Genomic DNA, 13244 nt, shown 5'->3' with positions numbered 1-13244 from the left:
GGAGGAACAGCCACTAAAAGACTTTTGATTATAAATGCTACAGGATTAATCCAAAATATATGTCAGCAATACCTTCCAGGAATTTTTAAAAGTCATTAGAAGCCCATAGTTGATCTCTCCTAATTTGTAACTTTTGGCATCAAATTTTTATAGGTGTATTTTATGTCCTAAATAGTTAATAGAATCTCTTTGTATATTTTCAGTACTAATTTGTAATAACCAAAGATATAAAATTTTCTTCACTTCATCAAACATTTTCTCTCAAGTATCTACATTTGAATCAGGTAATAAAATTCTGTGTAACTTCATAAATTGTTGTAGATGGGAGTGGCGGGGCTGCTTCCCACCTCCACCCGGCTAGCTTTACCCAAAATAATTACACGGAAACTGTATTCTTTTAAACACTGCTTGGCCCATTAGTTCTAGCCTTTTACTGGCTAACTCTTACATATTGATATAACCCATTTCTAATATTCTGTGTAGCACCACGAGCTGGCTTACCAGGAAGATCTTAACCTGCATCTGTCTAGAGTGGGAGAATTATGGCGACTGCCTGACTCGGCTTCTTTCTCCCAGCATTCTGTTCTGTCTACTCCGCCTACCTAATTTTCTGTCCTAGTAAATGGGCCAAGACAGTTTCTTTATTACTTAACCAATGAAACAACAGATAGAAAGATGACCCACCTCCATCATTTCCCCTTTTTCTGTTTAAACAAAAAAGAAAGGCGTTCACTTTCACATAGTAAAATTACAGAGTGGCACCCAACGTGCTAATGAAAAGGAGAGAGAGACAATTTAAGACAGCTTTTTGCTGTTTGTGGGTTGCGAGTGGCAAAGAAATTGTCCTGACCAACAGGAAAAAACTGGCTATTTTAAAATGCCGGCTTTCTGGGCTGTGCTGCCATTGCAATCTCTGTTTGGCTCCTGCTGGAGACAGAGCTTTTGAATGGAGCATTTGGAGTAAAGTGCTATGGCTTGCTTGATGGCAATGTGGACTGCTGTGTGCCTGGAACTGTGTGTGGCTCAGGGGCACCAAATGGCTCTGAGGCAGGAGTGACTCAGCTCCGCCAAGCTGAACTGTGCTGGTCTCAGGCAGGAACTACCGTAATTACCATAATAACAGCGCAGTTAAGGTTTAGATGGGACAGGACACAGGCAGTACCTTATTACCTGTACATGGTGCAACTTAAGTTTTTAAGAACTGCTTAACATTTTAAGAAATGCTCCTGGATAGTAAAAAAATTACAGATTCACACTAAAACTGATTCAGACACTGTTGGATGAATGTACGTAGGCTTGAGAGAGAGAAAAAAATACATAAAGAATAAAGTTAATGTCTTAAAAAAGGGTAAAGTCTTTAAAGAGACAGAGTACAAATAGATTTAAAAGAAATAAAGAAAAATAAGCCACGTAAAAATGGAAAATTCACAGAGAGTCTGGATTCTTTGTATTATTGCATTTTCTTTAAAATGTTTTACTGTAAAGGAGCTAAGTGCGGAGAGACATTTCATTATATGGGCTGCCAAGCTAAACCAGAATGGATATAAGGGTATTATGATTTCAGAATATGGGTCTAAGGATATGATGCTTTGGAGAGGGTCTTCTTTTCTTTTCACAGAGGATGAGACTCTGTGGATTGCGTCTATCCCAATATGGTATGATAGACCACGCCCTCCTGAAAGTTTGCTGTGAACACCTTCAGAAAATTACTTCATTCAACTGCTGACTGAGATGACCCTGACACACAGGTTACACCATGAAAGATCTGAATACAGCACCCCCATTCTGCAGGAAGCAGTTTGGAGAGAAAAAAACTGCGCCCATATTCCCAAATATTGTTTATGAATATTCTTTTACATATAAAGGGGGATATGATATAGATATAAATAATTTGCATTGGGATGGATTATAAGGTCAATTTTGTTATGTGTATATGTATTTCTGATCTTGATTAAGGTATTGTGATTGTGTAGTTCATTTAAAAATGTAATGTATGATTAAGAAATATAGGTTAATGGATAATCATCAATAATAGTCAAGCTTGTAGTCATGTTAGTTAGATTTTCTGGATATATAGAGATATATTTCAGATAGATAGACATTCTTCATATCTTTCAAAGACTGCAGAATATGGCATTTAAAATATTTTAATAACTTAGGGCTTTTTATGACAATGAGCCACATCTGCTCCTGGCAGTACCAATCTACTTCAAGAGGAAGATGGGCATTGAAGAGGCTCCTTATGGAGTTTGATAGCCATTTGGGCAAGAAACTGCTCTTGCCTGGACTGTTGCATAAACTGGACACAGAGAACCCGCAAAAAAGGGGCTGCTGGGATCACGCCTGGCAGATTTATCAGTAAACATTAGCCCAAGGCGAACACGCCCCCAATGGGTGGGGCTATATCCCTACAATAAATAGCTAACTTGAGTATAATTTCAATTGTAATAAATGACAAACTACTAACATGCAGTACTTTATATCCTAATTAGTTGATAATAATATCTTTCAAGGACTAGATATTTTCATTACATTTTTAAGTAAGGTGTATTAGGTACAATATCTTGAACAAGAAAATAAATGTATAGACAGTATGTTTGAACAAAAATAATGTCAAATTTGTATCAAATGCAAATATCCATATCAATGTAAAATATTTAAAATAAGTAGTTGCATTTTAAAAGGAGATTTAACAATCTACCCTTTTGTCTCATAATATCTATGTCCCCCTTTATTCTTTGTAGAGAAGATTCAATAATCTCCACTTTTATTCTATCATTTCATTGGGTGCCTTTTTAGGTGGATGTTTCTGCCCCACCAAAAACTCCCAAATACACAACAGCCACTTCATAAACAATTGATCCAGAAGATTAATAAAACTTATGAATGTTTGTGACATACCTTAGGCTCATTAACTCATTCTTAGACTAAATATTGACATCAAAACAATCATTCTAACCTTTAAAGCTTATTTTATTCATTTTTCTCTCATTCAATGATATGTCCTTTAAAATACATATTTCAACTGGAATTAGAGGTGTAAGGCTGTAATCACTGTACACAGTGTATGGGGCCAATCTCAGTGAGTTTGAGGGGTAGAGGCCATCTTATTCCTCATAATAACTTCCTGGCATCCATGTTTATGTAGACATATCTGTCTCAAAAAGTCCCAGAAGAAAGCCTACTTCAAATTATGGAACCTTTCCTAATAAAATTTGGCTGAACTTAGACTGAATTCAACCATCTTTTTTTTATCTTTACTCATGTAGAGAGAGCTATCTTAACAATGAAAATAAGAAGGAATATACAAATGCCATTCACATTCTGTCCATTGGATCCTTTGACAACCATCCAGAAGTGACTTTATCTTTCAAGTGATAAGAGACAGAAAGAAGAGTGGGTCACCTTCACCTTCAGCATTGTAATGACATCTGTGGGACCCAGAGAGTTGTCTCATGAGTACTGGTCTTCTTGGGTACCTCTTTTTTTTTTTTTACTTATTTATTTATTTTTATTCTTTTTTAATTAAAATTTCCACCTGCTCCCCATTTCCCATTTCCCTCCCCTCCTCCCAAATATTGCCCTCCCCCCACTTCCCTCCCCCTATCCCCACTCCTCTTCTCCTCCCCCCACTCCATTCCCCCTCCCTCTCGATACTGAAGAGCAGTCCAAATTCCCTGCCCTGCGGGAAGACCAAGGTCCTTCTATCTACGTCCAGAAAGGTGAGCGTCCAAACAGGCTAAGCTCCCACAAAGCCAGTTCATGTATTAGGATCGAAACCTAGTGCCATTGTCCTTGGCTTCTCATCAGTCTTCATTGACCGCCATGCTCAGAGAGTCCGGAATCAACCCATGCTTATTCAGTCCCAGACCAGCTGGCCTTGGTGGGCTCCCAATAAATCAGTTCCACTGTCACAGTGGGTGGGTGCATCCCTCGTGGTCCTGATTTTTTGCTCATGTTCTCCCTCCTTCTGCTCCTCATTTGGACCTTAAGAGCTCAGACCGTTGCTCCAAATTGAGACTCTGTCTCTACCTCGATCCATCGCCAGATGAAGGTTCTAAGGTGATATGCAAGATATTCATCAGTATAGGATAGGGTCATTTCAGGTTCCCTCTCCTTAGTTGCCCAAGGTACCAGCTGGGGACATATTCCTGGACACCTGCGAACCCCTCAAGAGTCAAGTCTCTTGCCAACCCTAAGATGGCTCCCTTAGATAGGATATATACTTCGCTGCTCCCGTTTCCATCCTTCCTATATCCCAACCATCCCAATCCTCCGAGCTCCTCCCATCCTCCCCTTCTCATATTTCTCATCCCATTTCCCCTTTGCCCCATGCCACCTCACCCGCAAGTTCCCAGTTTTTGCCCTGGAATCTTGTCTACTTCCCCCTCTCCATGCGGATGACTATATGATTTTCTTTGGGTTCACTTTCTTATTTAGCTTCTATAGGATCACACATTATATGCTTAATGTCTTTTATTTTATGGCTAGAAACCAATTATGAGTGAGTACATCCCATATTCCTCTTTTTGAGTCTGGGATACCTCACTCAGGATAGTGTTTTCTATTTCCATCCATTTGCACGCAAAATTCGAGAAGTCATTGTTTTTTACTGCTGAGTAGTACTCTAATATGTATATATTCCACACTTTCTTCATCCATTCCTCCATTGAAGGGCATCTAGGTTGTTTCCAGGTTTTGGCTATTACAAACAATGCTGCTATGAACATAGTTGAACAGATACTTTTGTCATTTGATGTGGCATCTCTTGGGTATATTCCCAATAGTGGTATTACTGGATCTTGGGGTAGGTTGATCCCAAATTTCCTGAGAAATCGCCACACTGATTTCCAAAGTGGTTGCACAAGTTTGCATTCCCACCAGCAATGAATGAGTGTGCCTCTTTCTCCACAACCTCTCCAGCAAAGGCTATCATTGGTGTTCTTGATTTTAGCCATACTGACAGGTGTAAGATGGTATCTCAAAGTTGTTTTAATTTGCATTTCCCTTATCGCTAAGGAGGTTGAGCATGACCTTAGGTGTCTTTTGGCCATTTGAATTTCTTCTGTTGAGAATTCTCTGTTCAGATCAGTGCCCCATTTTTTTATTGGGTTCATTAGCATTTTAAAGTTTAGTTTCTTGAGTTCTTTATATATTTTGGTGATCAGACCTTTGTCTGTTGCAGGGTTGGTGAAGATCTTCTCCCAGTCAGTGGGTTGCCTTTTTGTCTTAGTGACAGTGTCCTTTGCTTTACAGAAGCTACTCAGTTTCAGGAGGTCCCATTTATTCAATGTTGCCCTTAATGTCTGTGCTGCTGGGGATAAACGTAGGAAGTGATCTCCTGTACCCATATGTTGTAGAGTACTTCCAACTTTTTCTTCTATCAGGTTCAGTGTGTTCAGACTAATATTGAGGTCTTTAATCCATTTGGACTTGAGTTTTGTGCATGGTGATAGATATGGATCTATTTTCATTCTTCTACACGTTGACAACCAGTTCTGCCAGCACCATTTGTTGAAGATGCTCTCTTTTTTCCATTGAATACTTTTAGCTCCTTTATCAAAAATTAGGTGTTCATAAGTTTGTGGGTTAAAATCAGGGTCTTCTACTCGGTTCCATTGGTCGACTTCTCTGTTTTTATGCCAATACCAAACTGTTTTCAATACTGAGGCTCTGTAATAGAGTTTGAAGTCAGGGATGGTAATGCCTCCAGACGATCCTTTATTATATAAGATTGTTTTGGCTATCCTGGGTTTTTTGTTTCTCCATATAAAGTTGATTATTGTCCTCTCAAGATCTGTGAAGAATTTTGATGGGATTTTAATGGGGATTGCATTGAATCTATAAATTGCCCTTGGTAGAATTGCCATTTTTACTATGTTGATCCTCCCTATCCAAGAGCAAGGGAGATCCTTCCATTTTCTGGTATCCTCCTCAATTTCTTTCTTCATTGACTTAAAGTTCTTGTCAAATAGATCCTTTACTTCCTTGGTTAGGGTTACCCCAAGATATTTTATGCTATTTGTGGCTATCGTGAAGGGTGATGCTTCTCTGATTTCCATCTCTGCTTCCTTATCCTTTGTGTATAGGAGGGCAACTGATTTTTTGGAATTGATCTTGTATCCTGCAACGCTACTAAAGGTGTTTATCAGCTGAAGGAGTTCTTTGCTGGAGTTTTTGGGGTCGCTTATGTACACTATCGTATCGTCTGCAAATAATGAAAGTTTAACTTCTTCCTTTCCGATTTGAATCCCTTTGATCCCCTTATGTTGTCTTATTGCTATTGCTAGAATTTCAAGCACTATATTAAAGAGGTATGGAGAGAGTGGACAACCTTGTCGTGTTCCTGATTTTAGTGGAATAGCTTTGAGTTTCTCTCCATTTAATTTGATGTTAGCTGACAGCTTGCTATAAATAGCTTTTATTATAGTTAGGAACGACCCTTGTATTCCTAATCTCTCTAAGACCTTTATCATAAAGGGATGTTGAATTTTGTCAAATGCTTTTTCAGCATCTAATGAAATGATCATATGTTTTTTTTCTTTCAGTTTATTTATATGATGGATTACATTGATAGATTTTCGTATGTTGAACCAGCCCTGCATCTCTGGGATGAAGCCTACTTGATCATAATGGATAATTTTTCTGATGTGTTCTTGGATTCGGTTTGCCAGTATTTTATTGAGTATTTTTGCGTCGATGTTCATGAGTGAGATTGGCCTGTAGTTCTCTTTCTTGGTTGTGTCTTTGTGTGGTTTTGGTATCAGAGTAACTTCAGTTTCATAAAAGGAATTTGGCAATGACTTCTCTGTTTCAATATTGTGAAATACATTAAGGAGTATAGGTATTAGGTCTTCTTGGAAGTTCTGGTAGAATTCTGCATTGAAGCCATCTGGACCTGGGCTTTTTTTGGTGGGGAGGTTTTTTATAACAACTTCTAATTCTTCACGACTAACAGGTCTATTTAGATTGTTCACCTGGTCCTGGTTTAACTTTGGTATATGGTACTTATCTAAAAAAGTGTCCATTTCTATAACATTTTCCAATTTTGTGGCATACAGATTTTTGTAGTAAGATCTAATGATTCTCTGAATTTCCTCTGAGTCTGTGGTTATGTCTCCCTTTTCGTTTCTGATTTTGTTAATTTGCGTATTCTCTCTCTGCCGTTTGATTAGTTTGGATAGGGGTTTATCAATCTTATTGATTTTCTCCATGAACCAGCTTTTTGTTTCATTGATTCTTTGGATTGTTTTCTGTGTTTCTATTTTGTTGATTTCAGCCCTCAATTTGATTATTTCCAGTCTTCTACTTCTCCTAGGTGAGTCTGCTTCTTTTTTTTCTAAAGCTTTCAGGTGGGCTATTAAGTCTCCAATGTGTGCTTTCTCCGTTTTCTTTAAGTGGGCACTTAATGCTATGAATTTTCCTCTTAGCACTGCTTTCATAGTGTCCCATAGGTTTGAGTATGTTGAGTCTTCGTTTTCATTGAATTCAAGAAAGACTTTAATTTCTTTCTTTATTTCTTCCTTGATCCAGGTGAGGTTCAGTAGTTGACTGTCCAGTTTCCATGAGTTCATAGGCTTTCTGGGGATAGCATTGTTGTTGAATTCTAACTTTAATCCATGGTGATCTGATAAGACACAGGTGGTTACCGATATTTTTTTGTAACTGTGTAAGTTTGCTTTGTTACCGAGTATGTGGTCTATTTTCGAGAAGGTTCCATGAGCTGCAGAGAAGAAGGTATATTCTTTCCTATTTGGGTGGAATGTTCTATAGATGTCTGATAAGTCCATTTGATTCATTGCCTCCCTTAATCCTCTTATTTCTCTGTTAGGTTTCTGTTTGATTGACCTGTCCATTGGTGAGAGAGGAGTGTTGAAATCTCCTACTATTAGTGTGTGTGGTTTGATGACTGCCTTGAGTTTTAGTAATGTTTCTTTTACATAAGTGGGTGCTTTTATATTAGGGGCATATATATTCAGGATTGAGATTTCATCCTGGTGAATTGTTCCTGTTATGAGTAAAAAATGTCCATCTCCATCTCTTTTGATTGATTTTAGTTTGAAGTCAACTTTCTTAGAAATTAGTATGGCCACACCTGCTTGTTTCTTAGGTCCGTTTGCTTGATAAACCTTTTCCCAGCCCTTTACTCTGAGTAGATGTCTGTCTTTGTGGTTGAGGTGTGTTTCTTGTAAGCAGCAGAATGTTGGATCCTGTTTTCGTATCCAATCTCTTAGCCTGTGCCTCTTTATAGGTGAGTTGAGTCCATTGATATTAGGTGATATTAATGACCAGTGGTTGTTAACTCCGGTCATTTTTCCTTTCTTTCTTTCTTTCCTTTGGTAGTAGAGTTTGTGTGTTTCCCTTCTTCAAGTTGTGCTGGTGAAGGGTCTTTAGATGTCTGAGTTATTGTGGGCATTGTTGGCCTCCTTGGCTTGTGATTTTCCTTCAATTACTTTCTGAAGGGCTGGATTTGTGGCTACGTATTGTTTAAATTTGTTTTTATCCTGGAAAACTTTGTTTTCTCCATTTATAGTGAATGAAAGCTTGGCTGGGTATAGTAGTCTGGGCTTGCATCCATGGTCTCGTAGTTTCTGCAGTATATCTATCCAGGACCTTCTGGCTTTCATGGTTTCCATAGAGAAATCAGGTGTAAGTCTGATAGGTTTACCTTTATAGGTAACTTGACCTTTTTCCTTTGCAGCTCTTAATATTCTTTCTTTATTCTGTATGTTTTGTGTTTTGATTATTATATGACGAGGAGATTTTTTTTTTGATCCAGTCGATTTGGTGTTCTGTATGCTTCTTGGACCTTCAAAGGAATATCTTTCTTAAGGTTGGGAAAGTTTTCTTCTATAATTTTATTAAATATATTTTCTGGACCATTGAGCTGTACTTCTTCTCCTTCTTCTATCCCTATTATTCTTAGGTTTGGTCTTTTTATTGTGTCCCAGATTTCCTGAATGTTTTGTGATGAGAATTTGTTGGTTATGCTGTTTTCTTTGATGAGAGTGTTTATTTTCTCTATGGTATCTTCAGTGTCTGAGATTCTTTCTTCTATCTCTTGTAATCTGTTGGTGGTACTTGTCTCTGTAGTTCCTGTTCGTTTATTCAAATTTTCCATCTCCATCCTTCCCTCGGTTTGTGTTTTCTTTATTACTTCCACTTCGTTTTTCAAGTCTTGAACCGTTTCCCTTACCTGTTTGATTACTTTTTCTTGTTTCTCTTGGTTTTCTTGGGTATCTTTGAGAGATTTATTCATTTCCTCTACCTTTTTGTTTGTAATCTCTAATTGGTTGTGGCAGTTTTTCACCTCCTGTTTAAGGTCCTCTATTATTTTCATAAAAATATGGAACGCTTCACGAATTTGCGTGTCATCCTTGCGCAGGGGCCATGCTAATCTTCTCTGTATCGTTCCAATTTTAGTATATGTGCTGCCGAAGCGAGCACTTGGGTACCTCTTTGATTCATAGCACACACCTCAGATTCGTCAGAACTCCCTGTAATTGTGGGTCGTGAAGATCTGGTGCATTTTTCTGGTCTTAGGGCACCAGAATGGCAAATGTTGAAGAAAAAAAAATATGTAGGTGACTCTATGTTTTAAATAGGTTTTCTTCACGTTTACATATTCTTTTTTTTTTTTTTTTTGGTTTTTTGAGACAGGGTTACTCTGTGGCTTTGGAGCCTGTCCTGGAACTAGCTCTGTAGACCAGGCTGGTCTCGAACTCACAGAGATCCACCTGCCTCTGCCTCCCGAGTGCTGGGATTAAAGGCGTGCACCACCATTGCCCAGCCCCATATTCTTAATTATATTAAAAATACATAAATATTAATAAATACCCCTAACATAGTTTTAATAATATTTTCTGTCAAAGGCAGTAGGACACTTAAGGATCAGAATCATGTTGCTCAATAACAAGTAAAACTTTACTTCAAGTGAGTGCATTAGCTTCAGACATGGCTGATCTCCTTATTTGTGTGTTCAAATGAATATGTTCAGTCCTGAAAGCATAACACAACAACCAACAGAAATATACCCAGCAGATTCTATTCACAAATTTGTCCATACTTATTAGTACATACTTAACAATGAAGGAATTGGAAGAGAAATATTTGGAAAGGGGTAGAGAAAGGACACAAGAAGGGTAAAGAGATGTAATATATTTTAATTAAAATGTGTGAAAATGGATTTTTAATAAAAATGTGGCTTGAGAGATAGCTTAGAAATTAAGAGCAATGGTTGTTTTTGAAGACGGCAGAGGTTATGTTGCTAGACCTCCTGTAACTCAGGTTCAAGGGATCTGATTCCCTCTTCTGGCCTCTGCAGGTCTTGACACAGACACATTTGGGCAAACATCCATACGTATAAAATGAAGCTTAAAGAACAAAATCGTTTAGAGTAAATTTCACAGCCTTGAAACAGATAGTAGTCAGGGCTAGTTAAAATGAATTATTCTTGGTTCTTCTTACAAGTATGTCTGGTCTTCCTTTGAACCACCATTTTCAGTGTCAAAAGATGCCTTATTCTGAAGTTGAAAGAACTCAAAATAGCTGTTCATTTAAGATAATCTTTTACAATGTGGACAGGACTTGCCCATATTTTTGTATTTGTGTTCTATTTCCTATGTATGTTGATATATCTTTTAAATGTATCTTTTAGATCTTGCCTGATCAGAAGAATAGATTTGCTCTGTAAATCTCCATCTACCTACTTGTTTAGACATGCCTTCTCCCGTCTCCCTCTCCTTTTTGTTGTTTTGTTTTTCAAGACTAGGCTTCTCTGTAGTTTTGAAGCCTGACCTGCAACTACCTCTTGTAGATGAGTCTGGCCTTGAACTCACAGAGGTCTGTCTGGCTCTGACTCCCTAGAGTTCAGATTAAAGATGTGTGCTACCACCACCTGACTTCTCCTGTCCCTTTTTATGTTGTTCACAGTATAACCTTGGTCCTGAACTCAAAAGAAACTTCAAGATGACAGCTTATGTGGAATGCAAAATTTCTTCCAGGCTCGCTCCTCTTTTTAGCATTAACCAATAGTAAATGCAGCCTGTTGCTACAGCAATTTATGTTAATTAAATGTTTAAGTTTGTGGAATGATTTATTCCTGGGAAGGCATATTAATTCTAGAACATCAGTCTTGTAGAAAAATGTTTCTGAGACAAAAATTCTTTTGTTGGCTCAGGTAGCCTTGATCCCATGCCATTGCTCCCCAGGGAATTGACCTGGCTCTCCTGGTGATTAAACTAACTAAACTTTTAGATTAAAGATCTCAGTCACCACCAAGTTGTGAAATTTCGAATTTTGTCATAGAGTCAATTGTTCATTTCAGTAACAGAAAAAGGATTTGTATAGAGCATGGTTTTGGCCTTCGGAACTTAATAGTATAGACAAACTATGTATACTATAGGGGAATCACTTAAGGCAAACAGCTTTGCAGTCTCCATTATGAAATAAGATATGATTGTACATGGATAAGTGATTTTGTAATTTTCCAGCATGTATTGATCCATGTCATGTAATGAAGGCAGGCCCGATTTGGGTGTCCCATGTTTGAATGTTAATAGAGCCAATGAATATTGAAATTCCAAAATGGAGCTCTCATATACAGACATTAATCTTGTTTGTCATGTTTGTATCCATTGGCTCTACCTGTGTTTGTCAGGTGACAGGTCCCAGCAGCTAACATTACATTTAAGGACAGGGTGGAATAATATCTTATTAATGCCATTTCCTTTTCCAGAGAATGGCTTTGTGTTTTTCAAAGTCAGTCTACCTATATGGTTTTTTCAGCTACATGGTTTTTAAAACAAATTATGAGTTTCAATTTTTAACTTAGAATTTCTTTAAGTGCATCTTTGCTCTAATCTCTCTCTCTCTTTTTTTTTTTTTTGGTTTTTCGAGACAGGGTTTCTCTGTGGCTTTGGAGCCTGTCCTGGAACTAGCTCTTCTAGACCAGGCTGGTCTCGAACTCACAGAGATCCGCCTACCTCTGCCTCCCAAGTGCTGGGATTAAAGGCGTGCGCCACCACCGCCCGGCTTTGCTCTAATCTCTTATTTCTTCCTATTCCCCATTGTTTCCAGGTTATTAAGGATTTCTTTCTATTTTTTATCGAGTCTGGTTTACTTATTTATGTTTTGAACAATATCTCCTGTAAATTAGGCTGGCGACACACTATGCCATTGAGAATTCCATTGCACACCTAATCCCGCTTCTGCTTCAGAGTGCTGAAAAGTCATGAATCTGCCTCATGGCTGGGCCTTAAACTGGTCAGTGAGAAAAAAAAATAAACTGGCAAATGGAAGCCCTCCTTCTTCTCTGGATTATAATGCAAAATTCCAAAGGAAGATGGATTGTGTACAAATTGAGTTCAAAGACCAACTTTAAAGAATGCGTAGTCCCAGCAGAGAAAGGGCTGGACAAGAAGAACCATGAAAACTTACTCAAGTAGTGCCCTTTAGAAATAAGTAGTAAGGTAATATGTTCTAGATGATTGTTGAAATGTGATCCTAATTAGTAGTATTAATAAAAACCCAGAGTCAGATATTGGGTAAAGATGACAGAACAGAGAAGCAACGCATTAGCCACATTCACTCTTGCCTCTCCAAATCCCCATTGATATGGGGAATAGAACTGAGATCATCCTTTTGGCAGTGAGTGATTTCATCCTCTCAGCGATCTCCCCAGCTCAAGGCTGAGGGCCTTAAAACCAATTAGAGCTTGACAAATGAGACAGATTTTGCTGGGCACATTGTTCCCCACCAATAATCCCAATACATTGAGTATGGGGACAGGAGGATTTTGCCTTTCAGGTCCAGTTAATATACATAGCAAAAACCTGTCTCAAAAAAAAAAACATTAAACAAACATCATTCATGCTGATTTTGGTGGTTCAAACTTTAGATTTCATTCAGTACATAGCAAGTTGATGCAGGAGTATCACCAATAGATTTAAATCAGGCTAAGGTGTCTTGTGAGACTCTGGTCAACAAAACTTTCCCTCCCCAAACCTTTCAAATTGCTTTTGTTTTTAATGTTTCTTAAACCTAACAAAGGTCTACCCATTTGTTTGGGAATGTTGAAAACAATACCTAAAATAAAAACAGAGAACTGATTAACACTTATTGTAGATTCCAACTTCATAATTCTCAAGGGAAGAAATACTATCTAAGCACTTTTCACGTTTTTAAATAAGCAAGCCTGTTAAAATAATCTTAAAATGTTTGTATTAAATATACATCGATTTACT

General features: G+C 37.9%; 1 non-coding gene across 1 annotated transcript; it reads right to left on the bottom strand.

Moving 5' to 3' along the window:
- Positions 1 to 9340: 9340 nt before the first annotated feature.
- On the bottom strand, positions 9341 to 9447 carry LOC130867145 (U6 spliceosomal RNA). The gene has a single exon (XR_009056413.1). It is a non-coding gene; the product is annotated as a U6 spliceosomal RNA (small nuclear RNA).
- Between the last annotated feature and the right edge of the window lie 3797 nt (positions 9448 to 13244).

The sequence above is a fragment of the Chionomys nivalis genome, chromosome 26 (genome assembly GCF_950005125.1).
Source record: "Chionomys nivalis chromosome 26, mChiNiv1.1, whole genome shotgun sequence".
Taxonomy (NCBI): domain Eukaryota; kingdom Metazoa; phylum Chordata; class Mammalia; order Rodentia; family Cricetidae; genus Chionomys; species Chionomys nivalis.
The sequence above is the reverse complement of the archived record's forward strand: the minus strand, read 5'-3'. Positions and strand labels throughout refer to the sequence as shown.